Raw genomic sequence first — 13061 nt, forward strand, 5'->3', positions numbered from 1 at the left:
GAATGCTAGAGGAAGGCAGAAGGCAAACGGGGTCACTGCAGAGCTCCTAAATTCTAGATCTCAGAAGGCTGGGGGAGCAGATTACCCTATGGATCTCCTAAACTCTGGATTAGCACTGTTTCTTTAATGAAATAAAGTAAGAATACTAACATACACAAATTTTAAATTAGGGATGCTACTTTATACCAAGGCAATTTACAGTTAAAAATACCTCAGCATTTAAAAACATAGTTGCTCACCGTCCATCATATAGGAATGTACTTATATTACAATAACTGTTGACGTATGGAAAATAAGAAGTAAAAAGGTGATGTCTTTGGGTAATACTGGATGGAAGAACTGGAAGGATGGTCTATGGACCACAGGTGATTGAAAAGTGGGTTTTTTATGTGAAAATTCATAGGTCATATTATCAGTGCGTATTCTATATGGTGGATGACTGCAAGAGGGTTTCTAGTCTATAAACTAATACTGTATTGGGATATGAAAGCAGATTTAGGATGTTTTGGTAATATGCAGTGTGATATGATACACATGTATGCTTATTTAAGGCACTGTATGAATGGTGAGTGTATTTGAATATTTACTTTTTTTTAACTGTTTATTTCTATACTTTTAAATGTTCTAACATTCCTTGGCATTCATACGTAGTAGCAACCTTGGATGAAATTTTGGCCCTAATGAAATCAATGGCAAAACTCCCATTGACTTAACTGGGAGCAAAATTTGACCCTTTAACTTGAAGTTGACAAAGTCTTTGTCATTTATAGATCTGTTTACAATATCTTGTATGCAATTTTACAAAGGTTCTGGGGGACCTCTAACATCTTGGTAATATCTGGGACTTAGATAATCAGGAACTTCTCTCTTGCAGAGATTCTACATTCCTAGGACCTGCATTCAGTGACATTCTGGGGGACATAAACAGCAGTTAAGCCACAGTTTGGAAAATCAGGGTCATGCTATAAAGCCCTTTGGGTCAAAATACGTGAAATTATTGCAGAATAATTTGAGTCAAGGACAAATCAGCATTACAAATGTTTTTTTTCAGTTGGATGATAGAATGTTTGCTGTTTAGATATTAAATACAGTTTCAGTATATTTATTTATGATTGAGCTTGTACTTTTAAGTATTATGGAGTTACATGATATACAAACCATGCAAGATTATTAACACTGAGAAGTTAAATTACATTTCTTTACACCATACTAGCTGGGGTTGATTGCTAAGGGGGAATTCAAAAGCAGAAAAATGCCTAATGATCTCCTGAGAGCTATATTTTCTTCCTTCTTTGTAATGTAAATGGATATTTTGAAAAAAAAAATCAACCATAGAGTCAAACACTCCATCAGCATCCTTTCTGCTTTTAACAGGAGGGTCACCGGACCGCCATCTAGAGATGCCCTTTTTACCGATGAAATCCAGAAGTACTAGGTACGAATGGTTACAGAATAAGGAATCATTGCTGAGAATGTAAATGACCCTGACTGAAGGAGAGTGGAGTTAGGCTGCTGGTGGGGGTGGGGGGGAGGGAGAGAGAGAGACACACGCACACAGTGGGAGTGCTGCTTGCTTCATCTTTTGAGAGGAGGGAAAACAAAAGAGCTCAGCTGCAGTTTTGTGTTGCTGTGTCTGGCTTAAACAGAAAATTCTAGACATCTGTGCTGATAAATCAAATCACAGCTGAAACTGTTTCTATCAGGAAGATTATTTTCTCCCCTCAGAATGGGTTGGATCAATACAGGTGGTTTGCAGATCATGAGAAGACAGACTGGCTGAGAATCATGGAAAGGTGGGATAAGACTCTGCCTCTTTTTCTGTCCCCCCCCCATTCATAGAGTAGTGTATCAGGGAGCTGGGACCTGACAAGTGGTCAGTTTAAAAGCTTAGGTGGGTTTTTAAATCCCACAAAACAAAATCAGAATTAAAGACACTACCATATTCAACCAGATGTTGAACAGAAACTTGAGCTGAGTCTTACTTGGCTTGCAGAATTCCTGTGTGTTGCTTTGGATGTTGTCTTTGTTTGGAATAGTTCCTGTAGGAAAGAGCCATAACATAAGACAAAATGCATGTTTATTCACAAATTGTCAGATGACTGTTTTGATGCCGTTAAATTTTTGCCAGGGTGACTGCATGTGGAGGCTATCGTTCTTGTGTGTATAGAAATAAAAAGAGCTGTTGACTTTTTGAATTTCTTGTGATGCCGGCATGATTAGAAGTTGAGCTGCAATTATTGGTGTACATTGTCTGAATTGTAACAATAGGCAGTTCAAATAGAGCAAGTTTGAATGGTTTTTCTTCAGCAGTGCCAAATGCATCTTACTCGTACACTCTTTTGGATTTCATTAAGAGCAGGGGAATTGATTTTACTGAGAAATTCCTAAAGAATAATGAGGGATAAGGAGGGAAAGGAATTAATGTTTCTGAGTTTTCATGTTCACCTTAGTATAAATACAGTAGTTGCATTAAGATGCCTACATTTCTAAAGCAAGTCCCAGTAATTTCTCATTTCTCTTGCTGTGCAGATGCATTTTCTTTTGTTCTTTAATATGTTTTCCCTCTCTTTTAGAACAAAAAACATTGCCTGCTTTTTAATGGTATCAAGAGACTTGTGTACAAATTACCCATTTTTGCACAGGTTTATTCTGATTCATTCCTAAGAAAACTGCCTTAAGGTATTAAGGAAGGGGGAGGGAGCTTGACTGATGTTTTAAGAAACATAGAATTCATATGATTTAAATCACACATAGAAGCATATATTTAGCTCTAGCTGGAATTCAGCTCCCTGTCATGTGAAATGTCCAGACCATAGCAGGGAGATTCTTAGCAACCAATAAATCAGATTTGTAATGGGCCCTTTAAAATGTGTCTGTGAGGGTGACTGGCTGGGTCCCCTTTGGCCAAATTAAGATGCAATCTGACAGTGCACTAGCAGCTGTGTGTTGACATTTTCCTCATGAACCTAGTGAAAAATGGCTCCATATCTTGTCTCTAGTCCCGAGAAGATGGTCTCTGAGTAGCCGTGCATTTTGTCCTCTATTGTTGTTTGTCCTAATCACCATTCTTGCTGATAGTGTCTGACTGGTTCATTTCAGTTTGCTTGCTTTTAAATCTTGGCTCAAAGGGCAGAAGTAGTAGTTGGTAGTGATTGTCTTACCTGGAGTCAGAACCCATGTCAATACTACTTCCTAGACAAAAAATGTTTATCACAAATGGGTTGCATAAATACTGTTAATAGTGATCCTTTTGTCAGTTTAAATGAAGTTAGATAAGTGGGCTGAAATGCATGTGGGTCAGACAGAGTATGCCATTATAAAGGAGGAAAATGCGAGCCAGTAGTTAGTAGAAAATTGACAGGTATAACCTCAAATGCTTGAAGATAATCCATTTCTGAAAGGATAAAACTACTTTTGTTGAAAGAAGTGTGTGCTTATTCAAGGGAAAAGCTCATATTCAGATACTACTAGACAATGGGGGTGGGAAGAGAAGAAATGTTCCACTTGTATTGTACTACCAGAGTAATTATTGAAGAAATTCCTGTATCAACTATTTATTGAGTATGCCACGGCAGCAGCACTTGATGCATCTCTATTAAACCTTCAGTTTATAAAAGCACTGGGAGCAGGGCAGAGTGATCTTCCATCAATTCTAAGGCCAGAAGGGACCATTGTGATCATGTAGTCGAATCTCCTGTATAGCACAGGCCATAGAACTTCCCCAAAATAATTCCTAGAGCAGAGCTTTTAGCAGAACGTCCAATCTTAATTTGAAAAATGGTCAGAGAGATAGAATTCACCACAACCATTGAGAAATTGTTCCAGTGGCTAATTACTCTCACTGGTAAAAATTTACACCTTATTTCCAGTCTGAACTTGTCTAGCTTCAATGTCCAGCCATTGGATCATGTTCTGCTAGATTGAAGAGCCCATTATGAAATATTTGTTCCCCATTTAAGTACCTATAGACTGTAATCAAGTCACCCCTTTACCTTCTCTTTGTTAAGCTAAATAGTTGGGTTCCTTGAGTCTGTCACTACAAGGCATTTTGGAGAAGCACAGTTACTCTGTACATGTGTAGGATGAAGAAAGGAGGGTGATGCAGCTGGCTGGCTGTAGCAACCTATGCCATCTGATTCATCGAGTGGCATTGGAGTTGGCTCGTGAAGAAGCTGCTTCTTTAAATGTTTGCCCAGTGATAAGGTGTTTTAACACTAGCTACCAGTACAAAAGTAGGGCAAATGTGGGGTAGAGAGAGTGGCTGGGAGAAATGATGGGTAATATGGATAGTCTCTAGCCAACACAGCCAATGTTGTTTTTATGAATGTCTGATAATGCTGCTTCTGAAAAAATCACAGAAAATACAAAACACTGGCACTTTATCCACATTTTAAAGTAATAGTTTCTACATTATTACAAATATGATTGACAGTAAGAAAGCAATACTTTTAAAAGCCTCCATCCTAGAAATTCAAATGTTGTTCCATTTACTTGGTATAAGAGGCATTACCTTTCAGGTGCTGTTTAGAAACCATGTTGTGTCAAATGGCTATAAAAATCCCCAACTGTTACTTGCCAATCTATTTAGATTAATTTTCATAGAACTAAAAGCTTGGAGATGCTGTTTAATTCTGTTTTTTCAGGAGAATGGTGGAAATGGAATTTTAACACTGCTGCAGAACTGATTATTGCTTTTATAAACATAGATAATTTGACCATAGTAAATGGCCTGCTTCATGGAAAGTGACACAATTACACTGTAGAAATGTAAAAAGAAAACAGACAATACATCTGAAAAGCCTTCTCCAAACTCATCAGAGAAACAGCAATGTCAATATGAAATAGACCAAATAAATAGAGTTAAAATGGTTTAAGGGATACAGAGAATCCAGATGTCTAGTATAGGCTGACCATATTTGTAAAGCAGGACAGCTCAGCTGCAGTTTTGGAAGCTTGACCAATCCAATTGTTTCCAGATGTATGTTCATAACCCTGAACAGTGAAAGGCAAATGCTGAGTAGGAACAGATTAGCTTTCAAAACTACCCATTTAGAGAATCTGCATTGAAAGATTCAGCAAAGGCAAAGAAGAGGTTCCGGGGGGAAAGGGAATTAACACAATCCAAATGAAATAGACAAGTCCAAATTATAACTCTGGTTATCACTGATGTGGTTCTAATGAACTATTGTTTCTAGCAGGCATTCACAATCAAAATCTGATCTCAGAAATGGTACAAGAATTTTGACCCATTTTTCCCTTATTACATGCAAAATGGACAGGAGCTTTTCTTGTAATGCATGGTTTTTGGGACATACCATAGAAATAGGATGGTGGTGCTACCGAGATTTAATTTCTGATGGTCACTCTCTACAAGCGATGTTAGCACAGTGTTTGGTTAAACACTGGCCCTGATTCTCCTCTCATTTACACAGGTATAAATCACGAGTGACTCCACTGAAGTCAATGAAGTTACAATCATGTGAGACGAGAGACAACTCCACACTGTCAAAAGCTAAAAGATTCTATATTTAACTGAAACGGTCAAAGTGGCAGTTGTCTGTGTTTTGCCTGGTAGACTCAACAAACAGTCCACCAATTTCCATTTTGTCTGGTATCTTCAGAGCAAATGCCCTTGTAAAAACTCCATTCCCTGATTGCAAGATGAGTTGAAACAAACATAAGGGGCCAAATACTGCCATCAGTTATCCAAGTGTACATTTTTTGGAATAAATTACACCAATGTAACAGATCATAATTTGGCCCCTAGAATAAAGAGGCAGATGTGATCAGCAGAATTTTCAGGAATCTGTAAATTTTACAAGAGCATCTCAACAATTCCTGAGCCTTTACTCTCTCATATAAAGTACATTCCAGCCCCGTGTGCCTTCATCCCCATTGGCTTTAAAGGATGCTGAATATAACAGATGAAAGTTAGAAGACAGATCTCTCTCTGTTAACCATTGTGGACTTTATACTTTTTTAAAGTTATTTTTCTTAATGTATTGTACCATATGATATAAAGTAAGTTATTTCCTATAGCTGGGTCTGGCATTTACAGGGCATGCTCAAGTATTAATGATCTCCCATTATTTAGTGAAAAGTAGGCCACCACCACCAATGGTAGCTTAAAATCAGACTGCTTAGCTCTGCTGAGTTGAGTTCAACACATCAAAGAGGGCCACAGTTTGTATAATGAAAACTGTTTTGATCAAAAAAGTATGTCTGTTTTTTTTCAGCTGGCCTCCGCTTCTCATCTCCATCCTAACCCAACTTCTCATGCACCCTTCTCCTCATTCCCAAAAGCCTGACCCTCCATAATCCTCTCTGGTTTGCTCTGATCAGCCATCAATGACTTTCCCTCACTGCATACCTTCATGCTTCTCCTACGGTGAGATCTACTCCCCCTTGTTCTTGTTCCGATGGAGTGAAAGCTGACACTAGCTATGTGGGTTGTGTGGAGAGCATGTCTGGGAGGTCAGGAAGCTTTCTAGGGTGGTGTGGAGCAAGATGTACTTCAGAAGAGAATCTTAGCTTTCCCTATCTCCCTGATCCCTAGTGTGGCACTCCTCAGATCTGTCTCCAGATCCTTAGCTAGTGTTTTAAGTTTTAAAACTGCAGGAGGCAGAAGGAAGGCTCACTATGACCATTCAGAATTGCACCCTGAATGGACTTAGCATCGGATGAGCTGCACTATAGAAAAAGTAGGATTGTTAGGGTTTAGAGCAAAACTCTAACTGGCTACAGCAGGAATAGGAATGAACTTTAGGCTGGAAAGAAGAGCTGAGTTTATGGAGAGAATGGAGAAGCTTCTCTTTGTACCTTTCCTCGCCCAAGGACATAAGGGAGTGGGATTGAGAGCTTTTGTTTTTAGCCATATTTAGCCTTAAATCTTCCTTATCTCACTGGGTTTTGCTAATTATTACAAGGTAAATAAAAAACATACCCATGAACAATTCTTTAGTCTACAAGAATTAGGAGTTAAATCTTTGCAGCCAACATCACTGACAAAATTATATGTAACATAGAGGTGGTGGAATATAAGTAGGCATGGTCATGAGAAGCATTATGGTAGAGAGCACAGCCTAATAAAAACACTCTTTCCCAGTCAACCTATGATTTCTACTCAAATAAATAAATGGTTATTGATGTACAATGTGAAAAATTATTGCAACTAGAATGCTCAGAAATAGATGATTTAAGGAATAAATACATGTACTAGAACAAAGGCTGCTTGAAATTAGTTAATAAATATTAGGAATTTTGGGGGTCTGGATTTCTTGGAACACATTGATGGGATATGGAGCTTTTAACTTCTCTCTTGATTGTGAAGCAGGCCATCTGTTAAGTAACCCAGGAATATGAGAGAACATTGCTCCAGTGCTTTGAACACTACATTGGCTCTCTAATACCAAACTCCAGGTGTCTGGCCTAAGTCTTCAGAACCCTTCATGAGGTAGGCCAAGGTTGTCAAAGGGGCTGCTTCTGTGAACCAGGATGACATCTATGATCACCAGGAACCTTGGAGCTGACAATACTTAGAGTGAAACATGAAGGAAGCGGAGCCTCTTTAGTGTAAGGCTCGCAATATGAAATTCCCTATTGTCAGAAACATGCCTCTCCGTGGATTTTCAGAGCAAAATGTAAGAGCAGCTTTCCAATAATAGGAGCCATAAAGAATAGTTCAGCATCCCTCCCCCAAAGAGAAGCATTCGAAAATAGTCCAACACATTATATATCTTAACTGCTGTAACCACGTAGTACAGGGAGAAGTAGATAATACAGTCCTTCAGGTGGATTGTGGCTTTACTTAATTTGGTTGGAACCAAATACAATGGTGGTACGTGTGTTGGAAATACCTGGATAGATTAAATAGGTTACTAATTGAGATCCAGAGTGATCAAAAAGTCCATATTGTTTTATGGCCCCAGTGAGCTCATGATCTTGGTCAGTTCCCTAATGAACAAGTGTCCACCATGATTCAGACCCAGGCCACTAAGGGTCTGTGTGTGTGTGTGTGTGTGTGTGTGTGTATTTCCACAGGCATTGCACGTACTTCCAGACTATCTCTGTTAGCCTCTCTTACATTGCTGCATCTTATCTGGAAGACGCAATGGAGCTATCTTTTGAGGAGCAGAGTTGTGGAGTGAGAAGTAACCAAATGTCAGGGATTATACCTTTGTCTTGCTTGCTTCCATACCATGTACTAAACGAACCCTGTAAACCTTTAAGTATAGCTGTGTTTTCCAACCGTCTGTTTTTACAGCTCAGTCCGTATTCTGCCCTACAGAAAATAGAAATGGGATCTGGTTTGACACTGACACTGACACAGCTTTCTGAGCTGATTCTTTTGCTGGGCTGTTAGAGTTTTAAATCCTTAAAAATTGGCACCCTTGTTGTCAGACATGTTATGGAGTAGTGGGCATGGAGAATCAACCACCCTGAGTGTTGGGCTCTCTAAAACAGGTTGGGGCAGGCTGGTAGGAAGTGTCCTGCGCTACTATTCTGTTCTGCAGATTCAGCAGGTACAGTTATAACCTTGAGACATTGGGAGCTAGGACATTCTGTAATTATACTCTCTGACTGGGGAAGTTACTGCCTATTACGGTTTTAAACGTCTCAGGAAGTATGTTTGCTGCTGCTTCCAGGTGTTCCCAATGAAATGTTGATAATTTTAATTTACTTATTATAAAATGTTCTGTGACTATTGTGGAAGGGACTAAATCAAGGCATTCTGTTGCTGATACACAGAAGTCTCCAATTCCCAGTACCATCAGTCTACCTCCACAGATAATCTTTTTCACTCATGTTGCTCCTTTCTTCAGAAGCTGTCAAAGTGTTTTACAATGGTGGGTAAAGTATTTTACAAATTAGGAAACTAAGGCACAAAAATGGCCCAAGGTCACACACAGCAATTCATTAGCAGAGGAAGATATAGAAGCCAGGTCTCCTAACTCCCAGTCCTATGCTCTAACCACAAGGCTCACTGCTTCCCGTAGGACTCGTTATATTCCAATTAGAGAAATAAAATTAGGACTGTTGGACTTTTTTGCACCTGAAGAAATTTAGAGGCACTCAGATATGTCAGTTGTTCATTCTATAAACAAGGTACTTTGCTGTATTCAGATTAATTTTCAAAAAAAAAAAACCCTGTACAGTGCACTTAAACAGAGAGGACAATAGTGAAGACACACACAACTCTAGCTCCTTTGCAATAATCCAATAGCTTCACCATATAGAGTCATTCATCAAATATTTGCTACCACAGTGCTCAGTCTATAACAGCTCTTTGCCATAACCTTGAGAAGAACACATCAGCTCATTGGAAGCACTGGGAGGCTTTGGGCCTCACAAAGATAGAATGCGCTGCTGGGAGAGCAGGGAGAGCATGCCCTAGTTACACAGCTCCTGGGGAATGCAACGTATATCTCCTTCAGGCAGAGCGTGGAGGATTGTGGCTGTGGCCAGCTCTTCTACCTCGCCCCTTATACAAGGGGGAAGTCCACGTGGGCATAAAACTCACTCACATGCCTACATGGGCTGGCCAGAACTTGGTTCTTAAGTAGTGGTGGACATGCCTTGCCATCCTTATTTTGTCCCTTTTTAGGAGGAGTTCAGTGCAGAATTCTGTTGATGCAATGTTACGGATAAGAATTTAAATGCACCAAAGTTAGCAAGTTCAAGCTCGTACAAATAGAAGGCATTGTCCTATTCTCCTTCCACATAAAGTATTGTGTGAATTATTCCATATTAACTTCTACTCATATATATGGATGTAGTTGCTTTGGGGACCATATATTTTTATTAGTCCCTGCTTTATGATGGAGACTTTAAATGCACTATCTTGCCATAACAGGTTTTTCATTGAATATATATATTTTTAAAAAGTGTGATCACATGTTTATTTCAAAGCACAGTGTGAGATAGAAATGATCACACATTGACATAGACACGTCAATGCTAATTTCAATGTGTGGAACAACAGATATACATGCCCATCAATGTGTGTATAACTAGAACTCTTCACGTTAGTACATTGATTTCCCTCACTGTATGAGTAACAATGTCATGTACACCCACGTTGGCTTGCAGCTCCATTGTTCATGGGCCAGATTTCTTCAAATATATCAAAGGCTCTTGTCATCACTTGGGGATACTTAATGCTTTTTTCACGTTTTAAAAGTGAAAAGCTTCAAGTGTTGATTATTGGACCATAGAAATCTGAAAATTTCTTCATTTGTGAAAAAACACCTTGTTTGTGCGTTATGCCCAGATAACTCAAGTCCTGGACGGTATTAAGAAAGTATTATTAGACCAAAGAGGAACAAAAAGCACCTTTGGGTAATTATTTTACAAAGTTATAAGGTTCTTAAAAATAAAAATGCCTGATCAGCTGTAACTCCTGCAACCTTGTAATGCATTTACAGTCCACAGCCCATCTGTTACAGTAACAGTCTTGTTTTATTTTGTCATACACACTTTATTGCTTATTGCAAATAAATGTTGTTGATAGTAATACATTTCAGCCAGTCAGTTCAGGGGTTTTGTTTTTTGGTCGTTTTTTGTTTGTTTGTTTTTTGCTCAGCCTCATTTCCCCTCCCCCTCACCCCCCCAAAAAAGTGAATGGGAGGCCAGGTCAAATGACCAATTTAACATATGTTAATTTTCAGTGAGGTGCAGCCCCTGTTTTTCCCTAAAGGCCCTACACCCTTCTGTGCATAGCTATCTGTCTGCCTCGCCCTGCTCTCATTGCAATCAAATGAGAGCAGAATTGTGCCTTATATCATGAGGAAGTGTTGTGAGCTGCTGCTACTGTATCAGAGAGGGCAGCAGAGGCTGCTGTTTGCAGAGAGTACAGAAGGGGTTCCTGTTGATTGTGTGTGTGTGTGTGTGTGTGTGTGTGAGAGAGAGAGAGAGAGAGAGAGAGAGAGAGAGAGAGAGCATACAGCAGGAACCATGAAGGGTGAGAGAGAGCTGCAGCCTCTACTTGTCCCAGAGGAAAATTAAAAAAAAAAACAACCACTCATATCTGGTTTGACAACAGTTCATCATCATGTGAAGACATGAAGCACCTTAGTTTTTGCTCCCCCCTCTTCTGGGGATTTGTAATAATCTCTGTCTATCCCCCAGTCCAATTTCTGGTTACTGATTATCCCAACTACTACACTCCCACAACATGAACACTGAGATATTATGGCGATAGGTGTACTGGAGATGGAGAGATGCCCTGTATACTGTCAAAAAACAGTCCCAGAGGGAAAAAAATAACCTTGGGCCAGAATGTGCCATTTGATCTACATGTGTAATGTCTCAGCCATGAGTAGATCTCTCCTCCTCAAGCAGAAAAGAGGTGGGGTCAGCTGCATCCTTGGCAGCATCAACCCTTCTCCTGCACCCCATGCAGAGCTCTCTGCGCTCTCTGGGGATGTGAACTGAAAGAGGGTTGTTCAAAAGTGGTATCCAGTGGTTTGCATATGGTTCAGTCCCCTTGCACCCAGTGAAGAGTCCAGAAGCAGTATTACATTTGCACTGCTCCCTTCCCCGATGCATACACCTACCATCATCACCACCACTGTTGTAGGGATGCCTCTCTGGGACAGTCACTGTCAGGAAAGATCCTGGATATGCATGTCCTACAAAATCTCCTTGTCAGACTGAGACAGCAGAACCAGAGCTGTTTCTCAGGCACAGGGCCTCCTGCAGATCCCTGAAATCTCCACCTATCTTGGGCTATCAGTAGAAGTAGAGTTTGTGGACCAGACCCTCACTTTCTTCCACAACAGAACAAGCCTCCCATCCTCCCCTCCTTCTCTCTGTTTTCTCTCTCCTATGGTGGAATGCAGAGGAAACTATGTGAGGGGAGCCAGAGGCTGCTCAAGATAATCTAGGCAAAATTTCAGAGTCCTGCCCTGCCTCCTCATAGGACTAGGGTGGCAGATTTGGGCCAGCTGCACCTCTGACATGATGGAGGGGCAGCCAGCCAAATTTGAGTGCCATTGCAGCCTGGCATGCAGGGTCACACCACCACTCATATTTGATTTGGTTGCTCCTCCATCATGACAAAGGTGTAAGCCAGGCCAAATCTGCTGCCATAGGTAGCTGCCCAGAAATCTGCCACCATCTAGGATGACCAGATGTCTGGTTTTCAACCAGAATTCTCAGTCGAAAAGGGACCCTGGCAGCTCCGGTCAGCACCTCCGACCAGGCTATTAAAAATCCGGTCGGCGGTGCAGCAGATCCCAGGCAGGCTAGTCCCTACCTGTCCTGGGGCACCATGCTGCACCCCGGAAGCGGCCAACAGGTCCGGGTCCTAGGTGGGAAGGCCACAGAGCTCCGCGCGCTGCCCCCACCTCGAGCACTGGCTACGCATTCCCATTGGGTGGGAACCGGCCAATGGGAGCTGGGGGGCGGGGTCTGCGGGTGAGAACAGCATGGGCCGCAATGCCGCCTGTTCTCTCCGCATCCCTGCCTAGAACCCGGACCTACTGGCTGCTTCCGGGACGCAGCACAGTGCCCCAGGACAGACAGGCAGCCTGCCTTGGCTTTGCAGCACTGCTGACTGGGAGCCGCCCAAGGTAAGCCTGCGCACCAACCCCCTGCCCCAGCCCTAAGCGCCCCCCAAACACGGAGCCCCCTCCTGTACCCCAAACCCCTCATCCACGGCCCCATCCCAGACCCTGCAAGCCCCTGCCCAAAGCCCCCTCCCACACCCTGAACTCATTCTCAGCCTCACCCCAGAGCCCTCATCCCCTGCTGCACCCTCAACCCACAGCCCCTCCTGCACTCCAAATCCTTCAGCCCTATCCCCTAGCCTGGAGCCCCTACCTGCACCCAAAACCCCTCATCCCTGGCCCCACCCCAGAGCTCTCACCCCCTCCCGCACCCCAACCCCCTGCCTCAACCCACAGCCCCCTCTCATATTCTGAATCCCTCAGCTCCACCCCCCAGCCTGGAGCACCCTCCTGCACTCCAGAGCCCTCACCCCCAGCTGGAGCCCTCACCCCCTTCCGCCCCCAACTCTCTATCCTAGCCTGGAGTCCCCTCCCACACTCTGAACCCCTCAT

The 13061-nt window shown here is 41.9% G+C and overlaps 1 protein-coding gene across 9 annotated transcripts in view; it reads left to right on the top strand.

Annotated features, from left to right (window-relative positions):
- The window catches only part of MAGI2 (membrane associated guanylate kinase, WW and PDZ domain containing 2), a 1104792-nt gene that overhangs the window by 523684 nt on the left and 568047 nt on the right, over positions 1–13061 (top strand). The window contains exon 1 of one of the 9 annotated variants that reach the window (XM_054017523.1): positions 1634–1793. The exons of the other annotated variants lie outside the window; for them this stretch is intronic. The gene's annotated coding sequence lies outside the window, so the exon portion shown is untranslated. Of the gene's footprint in view, positions 1–1633; positions 1794–13061 lie in introns of those variants that run through there. 9 annotated transcript variants of the gene reach the window in all.

This window comes from Malaclemys terrapin, chromosome 1 (genome assembly GCF_027887155.1).
Source record: "Malaclemys terrapin pileata isolate rMalTer1 chromosome 1, rMalTer1.hap1, whole genome shotgun sequence".
Classification (NCBI taxonomy): Eukaryota; Metazoa; Chordata; order Testudines; family Emydidae; genus Malaclemys; species Malaclemys terrapin.